General features: G+C 38.2%; 1 pseudogene; it reads right to left on the bottom strand.

The window, feature by feature from the left end:
- Positions 1-13,775: 13,775 nt before the first annotated feature.
- On the bottom strand, positions 13,776-16,750 carry LOC122968999 (annotated as a pseudogene).
- Positions 16,751-24,434: the final 7,684 nt, after the last annotated feature.

Raw genomic sequence — 24,434 nt, 5'->3', positions numbered from 1 at the left:
AATCATGATTAAGCACAGCAAATTGTGCGATTAAAGGTTCTATATGTAGGAATCAGAATTAGTGGCTCATTAGTGACATCTGTGGCCATTAAATGAGTTGCAGCCAACATCCTGGCGCTTGCGCTTGCATACTTGTGCGCGTGCTTACGGTGGGAGACTATTGCAGGTGATCTCTTTTTCGTCACTTACACTTCTCATAATTACATAAAAGATTTCTAATGCTATGTTTCGCACCGTGTTTGGGCAAAGCATTTCTCAATCCCAGTAAGTCAGCAATGAGCTGTGGTCGGGGAGCAACATGCTGCTGTTTTGTTGTGAAATGTGTGTTGTGTATGTATTTCGACCTTTGGACCACCAACAGGAAAAACAAAAGGGGTAAGCTATGTTCTGTTATTGCTTTGGAGCTTGTTTTCTGCTCCTTTGTTGAGGAAATAATGTTGTTTTAGCTGTCTGTGCTCAGGAGCAGGCGACTTGTCATTCGGGGTCATTTTGTTGTGGAATGTGTTGTGGTTGACGGAAGCAGCTAGCTGTTTCATTAGCTGGAGAGTTAATATCTGCAGGGTGTTTCTAGTTGCATAGCACAGTTTTTGTTGTGTTGTTGTGTCGTTATGGTGGTTGTTTGTTGACGTTAGTGGGAGATAGGGAAGGAACTCGCCAGCTTGCAAAAATGTCACTTCTGTTGGAATTTTGCAGAAAATCTGGCCCGGGTCCTTCACAAAGAAATCCATCCAGAGACTGTTACAGACAACCGAGACAGTTGGAGGTCTCATTTTTTACGTTACATTACTACAAGTTCACTCATTGGCAATAAAAATGATTAATACATGTAAATTGCTTCACAATTCTACATACAGAATCTTTGATTAGTTTTTAATTGATTGACAGCCCTAACATAAGCATAATATTTCTTTATACGATGAAGTAAAATGGAAATGGAAAAAAAGAGAATAAGTATTCTGTGTGTTCAAAACACATCTAAATTTCCAGGAAAGTGAGGATATTTGGTTGGAGGAACTTAATTCATTTTTTTCATCACACCCACACAAAATAAACAACTCCATACTCAACAGCAGTGTTGGAGATTGTGAGGCCATGACATTTTCTCTCAGGAGTAGGGGGAGACCTTTCCCAAAAAATAAGACTGCAAACAACCAGGACACTATCATACCTGAATAAATAGGATGGAATAGAATAGAACAGAACAGAATAGAACAGAACACAATAGAACAGAATAGTAGAATCGTACACCCCCATTAGTTCCCATGCTTTGCTGATGTCATTCGTAAATGTATTTGTTATGTAATCTGTCATGTATGTAATTGTTACAAATAATAAACATAAAGGATTTTAGAATTATTTGGCTTTTATGTTATTATCTCGTCTGTTAATGTTGAAAGAATGAATTCAAATGTCCAAAATCCCTCATAGACGAGGCAGAGCAGGGACATTATCTCCAAACCTAATGTCTAAACCTAATGTGATCTTATATGTACACCACATTTTTAGACTAGATTTAAAAACATTATTGACTCCCTCGCTAAGAATTATTGACTTCCTTCTCCAAAGTGAGTCTCATCACCAGGCAGATATCTGCCAAGATCTACAAGTGAGAGGACTGTACATATTACAGTTTATTTTCTATACATATTTGCTTTGTATAATCTGTGCAGGTTCAGCTCAACATTCATTTTCAAATACAAAGGAATAATGAACTTCTTTTTGTTTTATTTGTCCAATCCTCCAGTTGCTTTGTTGCAGAGATAACAATCTGTCCAGATTTGCACTCAAATGCTTTGTTTCAGACAATGTTTTACTTATTTGGACTACAGCAGACTAAAAATTTCACATACTTTGTCAACAGTAAATCCCTACAGTATATGACTAAGGCAATAGAGTAGTAGACAAGTGTATTGACATTTATGATATGTGCAGGTATAGGGGTGCCAGTGAGAGTCTACTGTGTACAGCATCCAAACTGAAAAACATCATTCAACTGTTCCTTCGTCATATGGTTTGGACTGTAGGGGGCGCCAAAGACAGTTGAATTACACATTAGGGAGAATTCAGCGCTCTGTTTGACCAGCAGAGACCAATCACAGCAAAGAACTCTAACGCATGACACACAGCCAGATATTTATAATAGATGTATAAGTGTGGATATTGACATGATTTTTCCACTGCTCTATAAAAAGATTGCATCTGATAAACCAGATATACTGTAAACCTAATGAGTAATTGTGATATATCGATGGTTGTAACGACTCATGTACAAGATAAATGTATCAGCAATATTGTATCTCAAACATACTCAAGGTAATAAATTGTATCATCCGGGAAGATTAACAGAAGGTGAGTGAGGATCGTTGACTGATTGGCATGTTTTTGTAAAGATGTGGACAGTGGAGCTCTTTCTGTGTTGCTCAAATGTTCGCTGCGTGAATTTGCATTGAATTTTTCTGGAAAAATACTAGAAGACCTGAGAGTCGCCCAGCTTATGGGGGCTGTTCCAGCTTTGATTTCTGGTAGCTTGTGTCTCCCTGTTGACTGGGAGGAGGAGAGCCAGTACTCTGAATCAGTACGGACACTGGACTGTGGAAGTTTTTTACTTCAGCACCATCAGAAAGAGACATTTGGAAGGCACATAATAAGTATTTAATTGGCATTAGTTACCTCACATGGCTTTGACTCTGAGTAGGACACTTACAGATTAAAAGATAAAATATAGTGGCTTTATGAGGGCAATAATATAATAATAAACAATTTACTGGCCACTGTCTGTTTCTGTTTTACCTGACTAAGTCAAACTGACAGTGATAAACAAATGAAACACGCATTTCATGTGAGAATTATTCTGAAAACACATCCATACTTTTTCCCCTCATGACCTTTTGTGATTGTAGTTGTAGTTTGAAGAAGTTGTTACAGGCATTAGACTCAGAACAGTGAAGGTTGTTGGTGGCCACCATGTCATCTATTTTAGCAAGAGTAAGGTTTATTAATGATAAGATGGATGAAGGAAGGAAGAAGAGGAGGGAAAAGGAAAGAAGCAACTTCATTGAAGCACCTTTCATGGTGATGATGAGGAGGATAAGTTCTTCAATAAGAAAAGAACAAAAGAGTGTGTCAAAGAATGACTTCTGTGTTCCTGTTGTGCAAGATGTCAGGATGTAATGTAAACAAATAATAGCTGATTAAATCTGCATTAGCCATTATATTAGGATTCTTATGAATGCTCTGGTTACATGCATGGGATTTCTTTTGCTTTTATTTGCTGCAAAATCTGATTAAATGAGATAAGTGAACTTGTTTAACAAGTAAATTATAGTATCATTCAATAGTCCATTTTCATTTTAATGATTAGTATATATAAAGATAAAACATGTGACTACAAAGACAGACACACAAACTTACTCAATTACCCAACAATCTGCAGTTGGTCCACTGCTATCAATTTCTGTATCATCCCTGTTGTGGTTTGGGAGGGAAGTCAAAGGGTCAGCTTAATAATACGTGATGTGTGTGTATCTGTGTGTGTGTGTGTGTGTGTGTGTGTGTGTGTGTGTGTGTGTGTGTGTGTCCAAATCTTTAATGAGTCTAGCAGTCCAGCCAGCTGAAGGTGACTCATCTGCAAGTGGTGCAGCTTTCATAGTGACACTCTTCTCTACTGGTAAAGTGTTGAATCATGAGGAGTAAACACACTGTTCACCCCTCAATGGAAACTGCACTTTCTTTGATGCTGTTCAGTTCTGATCTTTTTACTTGTCCATAACTCTATGTACATTTCCCTGTATTTTTATTATCTTACATGTATAATGCATGGTCAGGGATAAAGTTTTATTGATACTGGGTATCTCTGAAAATGTTTGGATAATTAGCATATTATTTTGCTCATATACAGTATGGATGCACATTTTCATCTTTTTTTCTCAGTTTAAACAAAGCAAAGTTCGATAAAACATTTTTGCTGTATTTACCGGAACAGCAGTGAGAGACAGGGTTACATGCATGCACCGACTCTGCCCAGGGTCGTCTCGCTTCTACTTTTGGCCCCAGAGGAAGTTCGCCAGAGCAGTCAGGGATTAAGTACTTAAGAGCACTTCAGTGAGAGTTACTGAAGGATGAGAGAATACTTATATTTCACTTCACTGTCAACTCATGTACTTGTTTCTAAAAGTATGACACCGTTACTTTCTTTCAAACTTGAGGTGTTTAGAGATCTATCTTTAGAGGAAAAGTGGTTATGAATCTTAGTCAACACAAGCTCATAATTACAGGATAGAGTTATCACACCATCAGCAAGTACAGAATGAATGCAGCTTGTGTCATTCCTATACTTGCACTGTATCAGTGTAACTGTTTGCATACTTCTGCCCCTGTTTTTTCCATCATGCACTGGTACTGTCAGTTTTCAACCACTAGAGGACTGCAAATAACCAAGATTGTAGTAGAAATCATTGCAAAAATGTGTGCTTGATTTGGACAGAAGTCATTGTATGCATGAAACAAGATTCGAGGGACAAATTATGAGCAATGCAGTGCATTAATAACAAAATTATTCAAACATTTAAAGGCATAGAGTAGTACACTTGTCAGTACTTGAATATAATAATACATTGCATGGTAATAAGCAGCAGTAGTGTTAAAGGTCACACAAAGTTTTAGCCACTGTATAAATAAACTGTGGAGATTGATTTGCTATGAGGAGTAAATCTCAGGAGGGCTTGTGGAATAAGATGATAATTCTCAGACAGACAATATTGAGCTTCAAAGGGATCTTTATGATTATTAAGATTGGTCTCCCAGAGGGAAACTTTTAAAACAGATGATTGTCTGACTGAGTAAAACCAGAGGCAGGTCCTGTTCCTTGCCCTTGTTTGATGACGTGCTCATATATTGAATGAGGGAAGATTATCGAGTTGACTCAAAATATTCAAGTAAAACAGAATAATCTGGAACAAATTCTGGGCAACAAGGAGCACTGGCATGCTGTCTTGGTCATTGTCGCTTAAATCCCCGACTTCAGCTGAGGCAAAAGAGACAAATTTACATATGGAAGGTGATTTTACCCAAACATGGAGAGATTTACAGACAGAGACTGACCGGACCTTGCAAAACTCTTACACAAATATTCTCACTTGAGAACAGGAACCGAGAGGCCTGACAGGATCAGCACCATGGACAGCAGTCAGGAGGGAAAAGTATGAAGAAAACACAAATTATGTAGTTAAAACAATGCTAGACTTAAAGGTCCCAGGAAATGGTATCATTGCTTTCCAGATGTGAGGTACTTCCTGTTGAAACAGGCCAGTAAAGAGTCAGTTCAGTGTGGACCATTAGAATGGAGAGAAAGGACAGAAAGGCGGGATTGTCAAAAAATTTCTGATGATTTTATTACATGGACTTAATTAGTGACACCAACTAGTGCAGGATGATATCAGCACTGAGGATGCACTGTTTTCCAGGACATTCAACTGCTCCTTTTAGGGGATAATAGGATCTTTAATACCAAACTGTAAAGTAAATACAGACCACAGTCCAAATGTTGTGTTTTCATTGGAAGATTACTGAAAATGTCAGCGTGTTTTACACATTTTTTTTTCAAAACAAAACAAAACTTTAACAGCATTAGAAGGCATTAAATGTTGATTGTTTTTCTTATTAAAAGACCTCACGATCGATGTGGGAATGATAGTAGGGTCCGATTCTGGGTTTTGAAGTTTGGTGGTGGGATTATTCTTACATGTGCATTAAAATCATGGATTCTACTTTTAACCATAAAACAATGACCGTAGTGTCAGTAAAACTAATATTTCTAGAATCTGGGGCAAAGATAATAAGAAAGCAGACAATTCCTGATAACATGTCCCCAACCTTCCCTCAAATCTACATCTTCTTATTACTACAGTGCTGAGACTCTGTACACCTTACAGGTCACAACATTCTTCATGGGTATTTTTGCAATTATACTTGAAAATCCTGTCAGATCTGGTTACACAGGAAAGACAGAAGTTGTTCTTCTTGTTCATCTTTTGGTACCATTGCCATATTTCTCATTTAATGAATTCCTATTTTTAGGACCAGAAACACTCTAAATAAAAGAATCTAAAGGAGTCCAGACAGAATCACACACAGCTTTCAACTCTCAGAGGACTATAGCAGATCAGCAGCCAGACACACATGCATACATACTTCTGCACATACGCAGGAGGAGGGGAGGATAAAGACAAAAGGGTGGATGGAGACTTAATTACAAGCACTATGCAGGGACATTTTAGTCCAAGTGTAATCGAGTTCAGCTGCAAAGACATGATGCTTTCACCCCGGCAGTATCCATGCCACAATTTACCATTTGAGCTGAGAAGGAGACTTGCAAAGGCTAAAAGAATATACACATTTATATTAAAACGTCCAAGAGAAATAATCTCTTTTTAAATATTTAATTATTTCATATCCACTGCTTCTGAAATCTCACTTACTGCTCTAAAAGGAAATATTTGCACTAAAAGCAACCCCAGCTGGGCATAATTAAGTACAAATCAAATTACTTTGGATGCAAATTATCATGAGAAAGCTCATTGTGGGTCTAAAATGAAAATATTTCCTCTTTTCCTTTCTCCTTCTCTTCCTCTCTCTCTCTCTCTCTCTCTCTCTCTCTCACACACACACACACACACACATACACACAGTGTGCCATCCAAATAATGATCATTTCTTATTCTCTCAGCACTCACACAGCCGGCACAGACCTTGACCCAGTCAACACGGACTACCATACTGAACTGTGAACTGGAGAATGAATGAATGAATGCAACAAAGAAAGATAAAGAGATGTGGGAAGGGTGAAAAAATAGAGCGATAGGGTGTTTGTGTTTGTGAGAGAGAGAGAGAGAGTAAAAAACACAAAGAGAGATGGGATGAAGAGGGAAATGGAGAAACAAAGAGAGGAAGACAGCAGATGGTGTCAGGGATCACTGTGAGTGTAATGCCTGCCAAATTAAAACACAGCTTGATGATATTCCTTAATTTATCTCACTCCACTGGGTTATTGTCTACACACACCACTGTTCTGTTCTGAAAAATATATCAATCTGAATAACTACAAGTCTACTTTTGAGTGGGTTCTTAATGGGAAGAAAAAAATATTAAAGATGTGGACGTGAAGTTGTCATTGCAAATTGCTCAGAAAATGGGAATCTGCAATTTCATGACAACTCAGCTGCTCCGTCTGCTGAGAAACGACACGACTGAAAGCTCCAGAACAACTACCAATGAACCTTGTGGTGGGATTGTTTTGCCAACTGCTGTTTCTAAGGTCGAGGATGACTATTCAGTCTTAAATTTAAAAGTATGTTTAAATTGGCAATCTTCTTTATCAAACACTACTGTTACATTGCCTAGTGTAATTATAGAGCTTAAACTGCTTACATAAAGTATTAGAATTCTATCTTGTGTTTACACGTCATACTTTTTATTTTTAAAGTAAACAAAATCCATCTAACTGTTTCCATTATGTCTCATACACTGTTATTACGCCAGTTCAGTTCAACTTGTCAGAGGGATAAATTAAGTGCTCTGTTTTTAAATTCATGGAATATGTCGGAATCTAACGATGCATATTTGCATAATTCTGTATTAATACTCTTCTATCTGCATATTGGATGATGTGTGTATTTATTATGTTGACTCTAATATACGCTATTTGTCTGTCTTGCTTGTATCCTGCACTATGACCCAATTTTTGCAGGGATCATGAATGTTTTACTCAAATCTAAAGCTACTCCATTGTATTGTTATTTTGTTACAATGATACACTTCACTTCATTGTGCTTTACTGTACATTTTGTTCTGTATTAAAACTCTCTAAGCCTCTCTCTTACTATTTCTCCTTCGTTTTTCTCCTCTTCTCTCTCCATCAATCTTTACCTCCTGGAGTCAAACTAGGATGATGACCTCTGCTGTCTGTTTCATGGTTTAATAACACACACACACACACACACTCACACACACACACACACACACACACACACACACACAATCACATTGTGCAACCTTGAGTGTCCTTCTCCACAGCTGATTGAGAGGGCGAGACAGGAAGAGAAAGATTGAGAGAGGTGGGGGAGGTGCAAAGTCATCAATTATTTATGGATGAAATCTAATAAGAGGCAGCGGTTTAGATGGCAGTAAGCGTATTGACAGAGAGTCCCTGTTTGCCGCAACGTCACAGCCTCATCATTCTGTGAAATATGAAAATCTGAATATATATATTTTTTCTGTTCGTGTTCTTTTTGCAACAACTGCAGGAAACATTAATTTTTTTTTTCTCAGCTGTTTTTTTTAATCAGATTTCTGTAATTACATTACATGTGATGCATCACTCTGTCTGCACAAGTGAGTGTGTGTGTGCATGTGTGTGTGTATGTGCGTGTGTGTGTGGGGGGGGGTGCATGCAATTGAAAAGCTACAAAGCTCCAATATCAATCATTCTATCTTCCTTTTTAAGCTCATACTTAAAAATCCGCCCTGTGTAATGCAGTTTATATCTATCTGAAGCTTGTGTATTATCCTGCTACAGATGACTAATTCTTTGGAATATTTTAAGTTTTATCATAAGCGATTGTAAGACTTGGAATTTGTACACACAAATCCACAAACACACACCTGTGCACTGAAGCACACAACACATGGGGAGCAAAAAAGCCTCCGAGACATGCAGATATCTTTTCTGTTTGTTTGTTAAGTATTTTGCTGTCCACATTTGCATACTTATTTGATTTGCGGGTTGAGTTGAGCAGCTTCTCAGCTCCTCATTAAGTGTATTTTTATGTCTACTCATGTGTGAATGCGCTGACAGCTCAAGTGGTGTTTATACAAAGCAAACTAAATGAATCCTCTTTCTCTGAAGCACCAATAAATTGTCTTGTAATTGGCTCTTCAATAGCCAATTTTCTCTATTCTATTGTCCTGTCTCTGTGATTAGACCTTCTATCTCAATTGTATCAGGGTTTAGCGCTGTGATATGACAGAAATATATGAATATATGCAATTACTGGTTCAGTTTTTTCAAGACTTTAAACCTCAACCAACCAAGAGCCTTGAGAGCCAGGAAAATTCAAATGTTATCCTGAAAACTTAATGTTTTACAGAGAATTTAATTATATGTTGATTTACTCAGTGTAGCCATGCTATTAATATTGAGAAATAATTGGCCAAGTGAGGTAGAACTCACACCCCAAAATGATAGTCCATTAATTCCAATAATTGAAATACTGCAATAACTGAAATGAGCTCAACGTCAAAGTATAATATTTTCTACGTTTCTAAATACTGCGTGACAGAAAGCTAGCCATTGTTGATGACTTGCTAAGCACCCAGACGTGTTCAGTAACATGGCCAACATACCATATATACAGTATAAAGCTGCTGTAATCAAGATTTTTATATCAACGAGGGACAACATGGCTACTTATATGTGAAAGTGGATGCTAATAGAGAGAAACCCACAGAGAATTTCCCCGTCTCTACAGTTCCTCTCATCTCTGTGAAGCGTTTGAGTGTCTTTTAGCTCCTTGTTTTGGGTTTACAGCCTGCACTTAACTGTTTTAACTACTAATTACTTTCACTGCCCTAATCAGCATTGTTTCCAGATGAAGCATGAAACTGTTGCCAGTGAAAAAGCTCTGATAAACTCATTGTAGTTTGCCAGATATTTCCCTCAGGACTTGGTAGAGACCAAAAACAGAGCTTCAAGGCCCCAAAAAATGAAAAATACATTGTCCCAGTTTTTATCCTGTGTCCCTTGTTATATGCCAAATATATGTCAGAAAATCAGTATCAGAGTATTTTTCCATCAAAGTCCTTGTCTTCTATCTTCCTGTAAAACAGTTTCAAAAGTTTGATGACTCATCCTGCACTCAAGTTTTTCAACTTTTTATCTATAATCTCTGTTTTCTAAAACATCTACACCCTTCATTCTTGTGAGTCCTGCTATTATTACAGACATGTTCAAACTTGCCACGGTCCTTCAACTTGCCCATGGTCTCTTCTGTCAAGCCACAATGGTCTATAGGCTCCTGTGAGAAATAGTTTTTGTTAAACAACAAAATAAGATCGTTTTGGTTATTTTTTAATTCACATCTCAATCTAGACATCTGAATTGAACCAGATGAGGAAGGTTATGTTCCATGGCTGGATTTTTAGTTATTTGCATTATTATGTTTTACTTTGGTTCTCTGCATCAATATGATGAGAGATTCTTTTGTCCTTTTGTACCTATTGCTATTGCCTGACCTCTGACAATCTCAGCATGACTCACAAGGAAATGCTCCAATAATATCACCATCTTCCGCCTCAGCGTTGATGCAATCATTGCAGACAACATCAAAGAAACACTGAAAGTCTGGTTAAGACCAGATAAAAACAACATATTAATTAATAAGAAAGCAGAAAGAAGTAAGATCTGTATGTGTACAGCTTAGAAAAAGACAACTAATGGTACTAATTATGTTTTTCCTTTTAAGGAATTTGGAAAACATAGACAAGTAACCATGGTATAATTGGGTTCAGATGATTTGGGTGCACTAAAGTTTAATTTAAAGGTACTCACAGGAATAGCTATTTTTCACCTCTGTGTTTATCTCCTCCATTGTTTACAGTAATAATGAGATAAGTGAGAAGGATGGACATCTACCACTATCCATCAGAAGCTTTATTTCCCCATACAGAGGTGCACAGGTGCATGCAGTCTAAAGCATGTTAAAAGGGGTCATAAAGACAGTGCAGCTACTGTTTCAGTGAATTCTTCAATGATCTCCTGGGTTATGGAAATCCAAGTAGGATATGTGAGAGAAGGAAGCTGACAGAGGGCTGTTGGGTGACTCAGTTCCTCAGAGCTTCATGAGGCACAGGGCTTGGGCAGAGTCTGAGTTAGACAAAGTCAACTAAGAGAGTGTGGGAATAGCAGGCTCTTTTAGTGTACGTGAATGTACTCACCCACAGATGTGCAGGGGGTCTTGTGTCATAATTTGGCATTTGTTATAAAAGCTCTCACATAGGGACCCTAGAAAAAAATTACACCCTTGATACTTTTTGAATTACCAACTACATATTAAATAATTACAGGTTATTCACAGAGGACCGACAGGCTTATATCTCAGTATCTCTCAATAATGATAATGCCACCCAAAATATTACAATATACATGTCAGTGGCCTTTTGCTTTAACAGAGTGTTGCATTCTGGGTATGAGGATGCTTGCTATGTTGTTGCTAGTTGAGTACCATGCCAGCAAGCCTGCTGTACAGCCTGCTTGCCCTGATCTTAAATAGGTACTCATTAATTTAAAAATACTTGCATTATAATTTATTTCTAAGGCTGTTTCAAACACAACCCCCTTTTCCCCTTCTACTTGTCCCAGTAGTACCCAGTAATTATGTTCGTACTTACATACTAATTAATTTCTGCAATTTGTTGGTTGTAAAATCCTACAAAAATCTGCGCTGTTGTTAAATTGCCACCAAATGTAAAACTTCAGACAAAACAAAAAATGAGTAAAAACACATACAATGAAAATACAGTATATAGCACTTTAACCACAATACTAATCACACAAAGAGCTTATAGTGCAGATCAGTGGCGGCTGGTGACTCAAAAAAATGGGGAGGACAGGAGGAAAACCAACATAGGCTCTTACAACAAACCACATCAAACTATATCATTGTCCGACCTGATGAAATCAGAGGGGTGGGGGGCAATTTTATATGCCAATAAATTCACTTGAGTGGTGAAAAGGCTGCTTCTTTAAAGATATTTAGCATATACATATTGTCTCTAAACAAAGAAGTGCTCATTTTAGCCATGGAGTGGATCAAATGTGTCATTTTACCAACAAAGTGAAATTCAAATTTATAGTATTGTTCTATTGTGAAAACAAATTTATGTTCTCATCAAAAACAGACAACATATTACATGATTTACATGTGTTTCCTATATATTTTCTTAGTACACAGAAATATATAAAGTAGCACAAAGCTTATAATGTGATACAGGAACAGATCAGTGCTGAATACTAGAAAGATTGAGCACTAAAAACATTCACAGATCTAAAAGTGTAGGTTCACATCAGAAAGTATTAATGCATGTATCAAATACATGACTTACACACTCTTATCTATGTGCACGACATACAAAATATAGTCTACAAAGCTGACATGTTAACACAAGGGGTGTTAACATGAACACAAAACTCATGGTCCGGATTGTATCATGGATTTGAGTCACGGATCAGATCATTATTAGGATCAGCGAAAAAAAGGGGGAGACAAATAAAACTTTATTTTCCATTTATTCTGTAACACACTTACAGCAAGAAACAGTAAGGAACTTTTGCCCATGGTCATAAATGAAAACAACATTTAAGATGTCCAATGTTTAAATAAAATAAAATATATAAAATATTCAATGATCAGTTATTGCAATATGAGGCATGATACCTTCCTCTTTTAAACAGTGAATGAAACAGCCTCTGTCCACTTCATCAAAACTTGATGATAACAAACATTCACCGCTAACGTCAGTTAGAAGCTAGATAGCTAATTAGCTGCTCAGCTGCAGCACATTAAACAGCACATGCTGTCTGTCCATGACTTGCACTTACAGCAGTTTGTTTACTTTGTCTTAAATGAGACATTAAATTTTGCAATTGATCCGCAGTTCATATGCCTGCCAAACCGTGGGGGGCGATCCGTACGGATCATCAACTACGATCCGTTACACCATTAGTTAACACTTGTTATTCTAGTTACTTTAAGCTTATTACTCAATATACGACTCAGCCTAAAAACGAACTAAAGAAACTGTCAGAAGCAAGCAGCCAGACCTCCTGCACTCATTCACTAATCATACAACATCAACAGGTGACTGAACAACCACTCAATTAAAAACGAATGAATGAGTGAGTCCAGACAGCTCACTGTAACTTCAACAAGCAAACTAACGTTACCCACAACACATTATATGATCGCTGCTGCATTCTTGTTAAGGAGATAAATTCACACAACAGCGACACAGAGACATTTAACCATCAGAGATGAAATTAGCGACCAAAGAGACAGAGAGAGAGAAGCTGTATCTGACTCACGTTATCTGACATCTTCTTTCTTTCATGGAGACGAAGTATCCATGTTATAACATCTATTTGTGACTGTTGGTCATCTTGTTTGTTAGTTTACAAAACTTTATGGCTGCTACTTAACCAGTCTAACACCATTAGCAAAAATGACAAACAAGCTAACTCTCCTGGTTGTTTCTCCGGTTGCTTCTCTCTCCAGCCTCCCCGGCAGCGTCCTGCTGCTGCTGCGCTGCACAATCCAGATAATTTCTCCCATTAGCTTAACAACAGTCCTTAACAGTCCTTCCATGGATGTATAAAGAGTCTTTCAGGCTGCTTCAACAAGCCAGCTGAGATCCCGCCCTGCGGAGGGCAGCAGGCACCCGTCCTCCTCTGTCCCCCACTCCATCTCCACCAATTGCCCCCCCCCCCCCCCCACTTCACACACTGTCCTTTCTCCTCCCTCCTTGCAGGTGTCACTGTTGAAGCATTTTAAACAGGGTAATGCAACCAAATGGTTCCATAAAGTTGACTTACACTTGACTCCAGAGGAGAGAAAATGCCTGCTGAAACAGTGAAGGATCCACTAGATAAAAAACATTTTGTGCTCTTCATGAATTCAGAATATCAATATCTTCTGTCCCTAAAATCATATCATAAAATCACCAGCTCACTTAAGCTCAGCGTGGTCCTGAACTTCAACATTGCGGGTCTCAGACAGTAACAAACACAAAGTTCCAGCAGCAGCAGGGACGATGCCATATATCAGCATGGGCACGCTGTAATGGTCGACCTCCAGGAGCCGGATCAGTGGAGCGAGGTTGCTCACCACATGAACACACATGGAGTTTAGACCTAAACCATTTTGCCTGCAAGAATGGACAGTAAAAGTAATCTAATACTAGAATTTTAATGGGCACAAAAAGGAATATTACCTTAAAATGGTGGGTTATAATAAGGTAGTATAAGCATGCTGTGGTGAAAGAGGCAGTTGCAGAATATTTACCCACTACCGCAACAACTGTTACATCAGAGGAAGATCAGACAAACTGACACCTCTATAGCATGGTTTTGGGATGGCAAGGGCCACAAGGCAAGCAGCGTCCCCAAAGAGCAGGAAGCCTGCTTGGCTTATTCTCCTTCCAGAGTGCTGAATTAGAGCCAAACTGCTCAGCTGTGCAAGAATTTCAACAATCCCAAAGACAAACTGTGTGAGGTTCAGGCCAAAGCCGCCAACATTCAGGCTCAGTCCATAATATAGGAGATTTGTGGAAAACCTGGTATCAGGGTTGGAGAGATACTTTCAATTTTAAAATTATTTAAAGACTTAACACCAGGCTGAAAAGCTGTGTGTAACTGACCTGTCTGGTCAAAAGTTTCAAGTCTGTGTCACCTACGACCTCATTCAGGATCACTGATGGCTGTGGTTGGTTGGTAGTTGTCAAATGTGCGCTATGTTGCCACTTTAACTACACTCAACAGTGCATGATGCCACAGTGTACTGACACCCTGAAAAACACTTTTATATCACTGCATCACAATTAGAAGTAAAACCACTGTTGGATGGCAAAAACAAGATTTTCAGCTGCAGATATGGCTGCCAGCCATATCCTTTAAGCTGCTCTTTAAAAGAAACACTTCATTGTCTTGACTTTTTCTTTTACCATTAATACACAACATGTCATGGATTATTTATGTATTCATGTAACAAATGTTAAACATGGCATGAAGTAATTATCTGAGGTTAGGAAGAAACCAAAAACACACCAGTTATATCCCATTAAGAGAGTTCATTTTCTCAATATGGTATGGTATGTAACTTTTGTTGAACAAGAATAGCATTTAAACAACCCATCTAGGTATTATGATCCTGGAGGCAGCTGACCAGTAGAGAAATCCTACAATTAAGAGAAGAGGGCTGAAGAGCACCAGCTGCAGGATCTTCTATTTGCTGATGTAAAGGCAATTCCTGGCAACACCATCAGTCCAACAGGGACAAACAACAGGATGCTGGTGCAAAGAGCAGACTTAGAGGGATCAGTCCACTCCACCCCTTAAAATCAGTAAGACAGATCTTACAGTTGGATTGCAGCCATCAATTTTGCCTTGGCATAGACTGGCCACTCAACAGTCCTACTTTTAGCACTTCTACTGCGTCATACATACTGAGCGTCTTTAGTCACACACAAACAGTGGACCCACCCATCTCAGATGTATGCATCATAATGATATCCCATGAAATGCTACAGAAAAAATTTGAGAACCATATAAATGTAGATGTGGGGTGAAAATGCAACATCCACAACAGTAGGAGAAGGAGTGAAAGTGAAAGTGTCTAACACAAGAGGTGAAGTTTAACCTACTTTGCTCTCTGTCAACCTTCATATGTGTCATCGATCATCCACTTTTTGCTTACAGTAGAACATGATAAAGTTTAGGGTAAATTTCTTTCTTTTATTCTTTGTCCACAGAAGTATCCAATGAGGAATTCCTTTCTGTCCCTTTCTGCTCTCTCTCGTCTGATCTGACGCCACTATCAACAGGATGACATCATCTTTTCAAAAATATTACTGTTTTGAAATGTTCTTACACCACTATGGTTACAGTTTGTGAGGTTTAGGGACAAATACAATTTGGTCAGTAAAAGATCATGGTTTGGGTCACTGTTCTGTTAAGATTAGGGGACATTTGTCACCATGGTTACTCCAAGTTGCTCCTGATGGGCAGGCCAGTACCTTGTATGGCATGGCATTGTGAGTGTGTGAGAATGGGCGAATGACAGGGAGAAATTATTGAAGTGCTGTCCATTTGACCATTTACCGTTAATATAGACTCTCAAGGGGCCTTCTTATGGGTTGGTGATACTCCTACATTGTGTAAATAATAATAAATAATAATATGATAATAATAATAATGACAATTTATTATGAAAGCAAAATTCCCTTTAGTCTCATAAAGAATGAGACTATCACATACGTTGGACAAGAGGTGGGATTGGATACGCTGTGGGTCCATCAGAAATTGCCCCAAATGCCAACACTCCAACCAGAAAACCTGCTATGTAGATGGACTGTGATGCCTCAGTCAAACCACTCTTGTCACACACTAAATCAAATTGAAAATAAGAATGATGGTAAAAGGAGGAGAAGTGAACAGAATAGATCAAAGAAATAATTGTGAGTAGGGGAATAGCAAGGAATAATGGACTCAATACAGAGGACTGAGAGACCCTGTAAGGAACCAGCTCCAGTCTAGTGGGGACTCTGACACCTCTGACACAGTCCTGGAAGCTCCTATGGGTGCCTCATAATCCCATCCATCTATGCATTCTGTTATACTGTTAATATGCTTTAATGGTTTCCAAATCCAAATCCACAGGTGTGAACATTTTACAGCTTTCAAACATCCCATGCTTGTTCACCGGGAGGGTGAGCTTTCTCCGTGTCTTGTGCGTCAGTTTGGGCCCACAGTCCAAGATCCAGCTAGTGTTACAATAATGTGGGACGCTCATGCCCATAAACACCTGGCTAATCACATCAAAAGCAGCAAACATGCTGGGGATGCACAATCCAACCAGTATAGTAAGCGTTTCTGAAACAAACTAAAGTCCCCAACCTCCTTTAGCATCTGCCCAAAGTTGCTCATGTTGATATGCGGCTAAATTTGAATTTCAGAGTGCAGTGTGGATGAGCTCATTTGTAAGTGCATTAAGAAGCACTATTGAATAACATATCTCATCTTGCTAATTAATATTTACTCCAACATAACCCCAGAGTGTGATTTCACAATTCCTTTGGCTTTATCTAGGGTAGGGAAGTAGTAGTAGCAGGAAACAAAGTTGTAAAACCTTCAACAAAACAATAAAATGAGCAATAACTCAACTCTACTCAGTTCAACTTTATTTATATAGTTTATATAAATAGTATATATAGCACTTTAAATACAACACCTTGTGTGCAAAGTATTTCATAGGGCTGAGCAATAAGCACAAAATAAAGGAGGAAACGAGGAGGAAAAAATTAAATCACATGTTTAAGAAAATGTACAGCCAGACAACCAACAACTACAGACAAACAGCAATAAACATGCCCTTTTGGACTTACCTCTTCTGTCTGGAAGATATGAAAGCTGTAAAATGTGCATGCCTGTGGATTTCGATTTTGAAACTGTTGAAGCATATGGAATTGACAGTTCAACAGGATGTGTAGATGGGTGTGACTATAGGCACCCATATGTTCTTACATTGTTCAATAAAAATGTACTTGAACAAAAATAAACATTACCTTTTGTGGCCCTTAAAAGAATTAGAAACATATTTAACTTTTAAAAGTTATTAAAAAAAAAACGTATTTTTGAGTTAACCATTTTTCTACAAGCATACATAATGTAAGGATTTTTCCAATCTGAGTGGAGTTTAAGTTTACACCATCCAGTTCAAGGCCTTCAGGGATGTTTAATCAGGCTGATGAATCTTTCCACTGAAGGTCAACAACAACAGCCTCTCCTCCGTGACATGCCCTTTCTCTTCATGTCTTCACAATGCAGCACTCCGGCAAATGTTAAAAAGAACTTTCGCGTCAGGGGGATTATGTTGTGAATAAAGTAAGCAGCTGTCCGCGAGGTTGGCACACATCAGAAACAGTTCTTTTGAAAGGTGATCTCAATAAGTGTACACTGCGCCAAGGGATAAAAACAGAAAACTGTGATAAGATAAGAACAGAGCACAAAGGTGCGTTGAACCTTTAGCAAATGAACATGTGTGTTCATTCACACTGGATATTACATTAAAAGATAAGATAAAAAGTGTGTGACAAATTACTTCATGTTATCCCATACTTGTTAAATACGACTGTAATCATCATAATCACCAAATGTTGACACTGAAACTGATTTGTGAATGACAGAGCGGGATTACACCCTGACCTGTGTGTGTGTGTGTGTGTGTGTGTGTGTTTGTGTGAACAGGATTTGTTGATGATGGCTATACGTGACAGTGTTTGATCCCCCTGTAATATGCACTGTAGGATCACCGAAATACATCTGTGATTCGTTCGATCATGCAAAGTCACACATTCACACGCTAACACACTCACAGATGTGTTGCATTAGCTGTTTAGTATCCAGAGGTTCAAAGTTAAAATTGAGTACAAGTTTATGTTGAGTATTTCTGAGATTACAATTTTGTAACATGTGTAAGTACATGTGTAAGCAATCACTCTTAACATATTTATTCATGTTCAAATTTTGAAACAGAAGATTGGTGAGTAGAATGAAAAGCCAATGCAGGAACACAAATTGTTACCATCAATCATGAACCATAATTTATGCTAGCTTCATGCTTTACAGCAGTGGTGTGCAAAGACTCTCTATAAGTGGCAGGAGCAGAAGAAGAGTTGGGGTAACATTTAGCTTTAGAGTTTATATATGCTCTGAGGTCACAACAGAGCAGCACTTAAGCTAACAGAGGGGCACTCCTGCTGACCAGAAGCACACCTGGGCCTCTCCACTGCCCCTGCGGTGTGACTTTAAAAAAAAAAGAAAAAATGAAGCATGGAAGGGCACAGATTCTGGTAAAACACAGGTTAAAAAAAGCTCTCTAACACTCACTGTAAAAAGTAGGGCGCAATAAACAGAGACAGACTGAGACAGACAGAGAGAGAAAGAGATTTATAAATAAATAACCTTTGTACACGGCACTGCCCTTGTCTTAACCTCTCATCCTGATTTTCTAGGAAGAAAAAAAGCTTGTTTTGAACCTTTCCCAGCTTCTTTAGCTCTCATGTCAGATCCACCCTGACAAGAACAGAGAGCATCTGCAACATTCAACGCAGGCTGCTTGCACTAATGATGTCCCAGCTGCCTGCCTGCTAAACTGTGTGTGCACCCCTGACAAGTGATTTGATGCATTACTTGATTCTGTTCATATGATGTTTCTCTAAAAAAGTGTGTTCATTTGCAAAAATCCTATATATGCAAGCTATGTAGTGCACATGTTCTGACAAAGATGCTGCATTGATGATGATTGTCAATTCTACCTGACTGCATCATGAATAAATAGTATCCTTTGGTTTTGTGCTTTTCTCTCTGTTCTTAATTTGCGCTTCAAAGCTCAGTGAGTATGCAGAATTCTGACCTATTTCCACACTTTTCCTCTAAGAGCTAAAACACCAACACAAAAATGGAAATACACAATTTCTTGTATATGTGTACAGCACTGAATATGGCAGATAGCCCTCAAATTTATCAATCAGATGACATTTTTCTTGCTACTGTATACTGAATGGTGAAACCTAACCATAAGCAACAGCTTAAAAAGTGTGAATAACTACTTTTCAATAATTTCTTTGATCTACTGCCTGTGCAGTGTAGTATCAGGCAAAAAAGACTTAAAAATCATCAAGAGAGCATAGATTTACACTTAAAAGTATTTTTATACATCAATTTCTTTTGATTCTGTCTGTGTAGCAAAATGTTTGTTTCATGTTTCACTATCTGACACACGCACACAAATGCATCTTTATCACTGATACATCTGGACTCCACTAAGATGAATCCTACCATCATCCTGCCTCTCTGCTACCAGCTCACAGGAGAGAGGCAGAGGTAGCGAGGGCCTCAGGTGTTTGGTTTCATAGAAGTGCCTGCTGATCCTTCACTTCTCCTTGTCTCCAGCTCCCTCATTTATCCCCATCCCATCCCCGTGCTTCTTTTCTCTCCTCTGCCCCCTTTGTTAAACTTGAGGCCATGTTGCTCCCACAACACGCAATCTCATTTCCACATGTATGCTATTTTCTCTTATTTTTTCCCTCCTGGCCTCCCCTCTTCCCATCAGTGTTTTTTTTTCCTAGCTGTAATTTTTCACTTCAAATTCAGTTACACACTTCAAGCTCTTCTTTACTTTACTAAGAAGAATGATGAATGCTACAGCAGATGGGCCAGCACATAGAGAGATAGAATAATAAAAACCCTTAAAGGTAGCTAAGAGAGTAACTGGACGGTGGATATAAACAACATTACATAATCAAGTCTTTCCAAATGTTTCTAAATCTAGGTCTGAGGTCATTTGGAGGTCTGAAATCAGGCTAGTGAAACGCAAAATCTTGACAGTCTTTAGTGAAATTGATACAACTGACACACACATACAGTAGAGTTCGATTTTATCTTCATATATTTTAGCTGATGATACGTACAGGTGTGTTTTTCTGCAACGAGATAAGTGCACAGGGAGTGGGAATGGGTTCTGAAACGAGATTGGTTGTTCAACAGCCAATCACACTGCATCTAATGGCAAAGTCTTGTGACAGCTTTGATTGGTCTTCCATGTTATGTGTCTATGTGTCAACAAGATTGTAATTTCACACACTTCTGACACAGTGTAAACAAAGGAGGGGTATTTTTCCCATATCATTTTTCTCACTTACACTTTCTTATGTCTCTCTGTATCTTGTTTCTCTCATTTTTGAACTCATTCTCACTCAATATTAGCATGTGTTGTGCCTCAAACAAAACACCCTGAAGTCTCTAATACTGAGTAATTTAGCTCCCTCTTCCTTTTAGCCAGCTCCTTTATATCAATTATTGTTTATTGCTCTGTGACACAAGAGTCTTGCAAGACAAATGCCTGTGAGTACTCAGTGATAGATTGGCTGGCTGAACACAATAGAATGAATAGGATAGAAATATGAGGGGGAAAAAAAACAGTCAAGACCGGGAAATAAATATTGTGTTTGGGGCTACAGAACAGAACAGTTCAATTATTCTTAGCTAGATTTTCTTTTATACAATTCAAAGTCCCCTGTTATTTTTCTGTTCCCTCATGAACTCTCTCTGCAGAAATAGTTAGTTTTCGTTTATGAAGGTGCGCCTTTCAAAGATGAGCTTAGATTACAAAACTGCATTTACATAACTTCTACAGCAGCATTCCCGTGATGCACAATGGCCCGACTGTATTACTGTGGTGTTTGTTGGTAAATAGGCTAGAACATTAGTTTTATTGTAAACAGTGATTAAAACAATGTTACAAACATTAGATGTATCATCTTATGCTTGAAAAAAAATCAATCCTGTCTGGGTGAGGATCAATAACCATTACTAAAATATCATGTTCACAGGATGCATACAAACACGTACACACGCGCCAAAAACCACACACAACCACCGTCAGAGGATAATGAGCAGGAACAGACAGGTTTCTGGCTGTCTTGTTAGTCTCTCGCTTCGCAACCCATCAGTGCTTCACTTCATAATGCCTAATATAACCAAACGTAATCTTAACCTATAAGCAGAGAGACAAATAATATTAAAAATTGTGACAACTATGTGCTTTTTCTCTTGTGAAAAAGGCCTGTTATATCATAAGCTGCACTCAGGTCCACCAGTACATAATTGGAGTGTTCACCTGTATCAGCAGTCCTTTACATGCTGTATCTTCTGTTACTCTAATAAGCACAACAATAGTGTTGTGATGCAGTACATAAACCAGACTGAAAACATTTCCTAGATCTGGTTTTTACTCAAAACTTCCAAGAGTTATACAAGTTTTTCAAGGAGTTTGGGGATAAAAGACAATTTTGAAATTGGCATTGTTAAAATTTGGCAGATCACAACCAGATTTGACCATTTTAACAGTGAGGAAAAAAAAGCATTTTCTCAGTTTCATTTTTCTCACTGGAAGACAACCTTCAGTGAAGTTTCTGTCCTGTTTGTCTGCGTGTTACACTAATGTCAATCAATTTTGGATCAATGGCATGTTCCAAGTCTTCTGATGATGCTCTTGTGTTTAAGATGCTCCTCAGACACCCCTGGTAGGGAAGGCATTAACTTACGTTAATCCTACTACTGGCATGTTTTAATTGGAACATTTTGAAAATTTATTGTACTCCATATGAAAAAGTGCTTACATTTTGCCTTATCACTTATTATATCATTTGAATGTGTTTAATAGTCAGATTTTTGTCTTTCTGTGCAGTACAGTGCACTGCAATGTTCAATAAAAGTGCTACATCATATATATATATATATATATATATATATATATATATATATATATATATATATGTATAAACTTAAATTGATTGACTGATTTCACCATGTACTAAATTCACAATGGAAATAGTCGACATTAGTTGCCTCGGGCTTTTGCCCATGCAGCACTCAGTATTGAGCGGATGATTCCATACCAACACTGCATACCATATTCAATGGATTTACTTTACTGTGTCCTTCTTTACACAATGTTGTATTGAACCAGCTTCACTCCCTCAGTAGGTCAACAGAAGTTCAGGGGAAGGTCACAGGTAAATAGCTTCTGTGCTCATCTTAGATCAGTTTTTCCATTTCTCTACAGATGGTTGACCTCACCCTCTGACCACTCTTTCTGAGGAGAGCCCACTTCCATTGGCTCCCAACCCAATTAGTGTGAGTGCATTGATTTTAGTCAATTATGTGGACCATCCCTAGCGACCTCCCATTCCTTGGGGCTGAGGATCAATAAACATGATCATTGATTACTTACGAATAATGAGCATGGATTTAGTTGCGGCTCTCAGCAGGACTTACAAAAAACAATTACAGTAATGTTACATCCCTCACATTTTAACCACATTACTTACAATATTTCTACATTATTCCAAGGTTTCCAGCAGTGTTTTATACTGCAGTGGAGGTAATATTATTAACATTAATACGTTTTTATGAAATATATGTTCTCATTGTTGCTGATGTGATGAAGTTCTTAATTAAAAATGTATGTTCTGTTAAATCATTACGCCATGTATGCTCTTTTCCCCTCATGGTTATAGAACACACTAATTACCACACACTGTCTCGCTGTTGTGATCTTCTGTTCTCTGTTTTTTCTTCTCTCTCTCTCTCTCTCTCACACACACACACACACACACAGACATACATGGTGGTCTATCTCAATAAATAGTTAGAGGAACAGGTGGTTGGGTTCTTATTGCTTGCCTGAAAACCTATAAATACTTTCACTGTATTGTTACCATCAACATGTGGCCCTCTTTCATAACCACATATTGCCTCATTATAATCAACATCAGTGCATTTTACAAGAGGAAATGCTAAGAACTACAATATGAAGCCTATTGCCACAAAGGAGAAAAGTGGGCCTTTGCTCTGCTGCTCATGTGCAATTTGTTTTATAATTACTGAATCTAATTAAGTGCATAAATGATCCCACTTGCAGTAATAAAGCCCCCACTCTCCTAAACTATTTCTGGGTGCTTAGTGTCTTTTGTTTTGCTTGAGCACTTGTCACCCCCACAAATACCTGAGCACTGACATATGTACTCTACAAACTACACTGGTTAACATGACAGAAATTCCAAAACATCTTGACCTCATTGCTGAGATGGCTTTTTTCCCTCTACGGCTGAGCAACAACTGTCAGCACTACAGTGCCATAGCATTGTTGACAAATAACTGTTCAACCATTATGTATGTAAAGAGTTATTAAGTACTGTATGTGTCTACTTTAATATCTCTAAATGTGTGGATAACTGACTGCTAAAAAATGAGGTTGTCTAAATTTACAGTGGTGATGGGTGTTAATCAAGGTTTTTAATTCTGTTGCACATAGGATATATACTTTGGAATAATAACCCATGACACTGTGTATGCTGTAATCAGCCATTTTGACTGTTTTGATGTTTGGAAATTTAGGGACCATGCAGTGAAGAAAATCAAGATGTCTGGTGCCATTTTGTAATTCTATGATGTTTCTATGAATACAAAACATGATCTACAGTCTGCATTACTTTATGTTACCACCTTAATCTACACAAAGAAACCATCTTGTTCTCAGCTGCTTTGGAGACTTCAAGCATTTATTTGATCATCAGGTGTCCAGGATGATAGTGGGTTTGAGGTGTTTTCTGTTGAGGTACTTCTGGATGATTACAGGCAAAGGCAGTTCAAAAATGCCTTTGGGCAGCAGTCCACAGACCAAAAGGCTCCTCATTATGGCAACCCTGCACAAGTGACTCAACTCGCAGGGGACCATACTGCAGTTATGGGGGATGTTGTCACTCCAGTCCTTAATTTCAGGCATTCTGATATTTTGATTGATTTAACCAGGTTTTGATAGATTTATACTAGAATACCTCCACCTGAATACAAGCCACAAAACACTGTGACTTTTCTATTTCTTCACTAGTACATAGTTCCAATGAAAACTGTTGACACTGTTATCTCTGCAAAAACATGTTGCTCTATTGAATTTTTAAATGGCAGGATAATTAGACTGAGTAGCTATTTTGTTTCACTTGATAGTGAAGTGACATTGTGTTCATGTTTGCCCATTTCTGTTTGG

The sequence above is a fragment of the Thunnus albacares genome, chromosome 18 (genome assembly GCF_914725855.1).
Source record: "Thunnus albacares chromosome 18, fThuAlb1.1, whole genome shotgun sequence".
In the NCBI taxonomy this organism is placed as follows: Eukaryota; Metazoa; Chordata; class Actinopteri; order Scombriformes; family Scombridae; genus Thunnus; species Thunnus albacares.
This window is presented reverse-complemented; position numbering and strand designations above follow the sequence as displayed.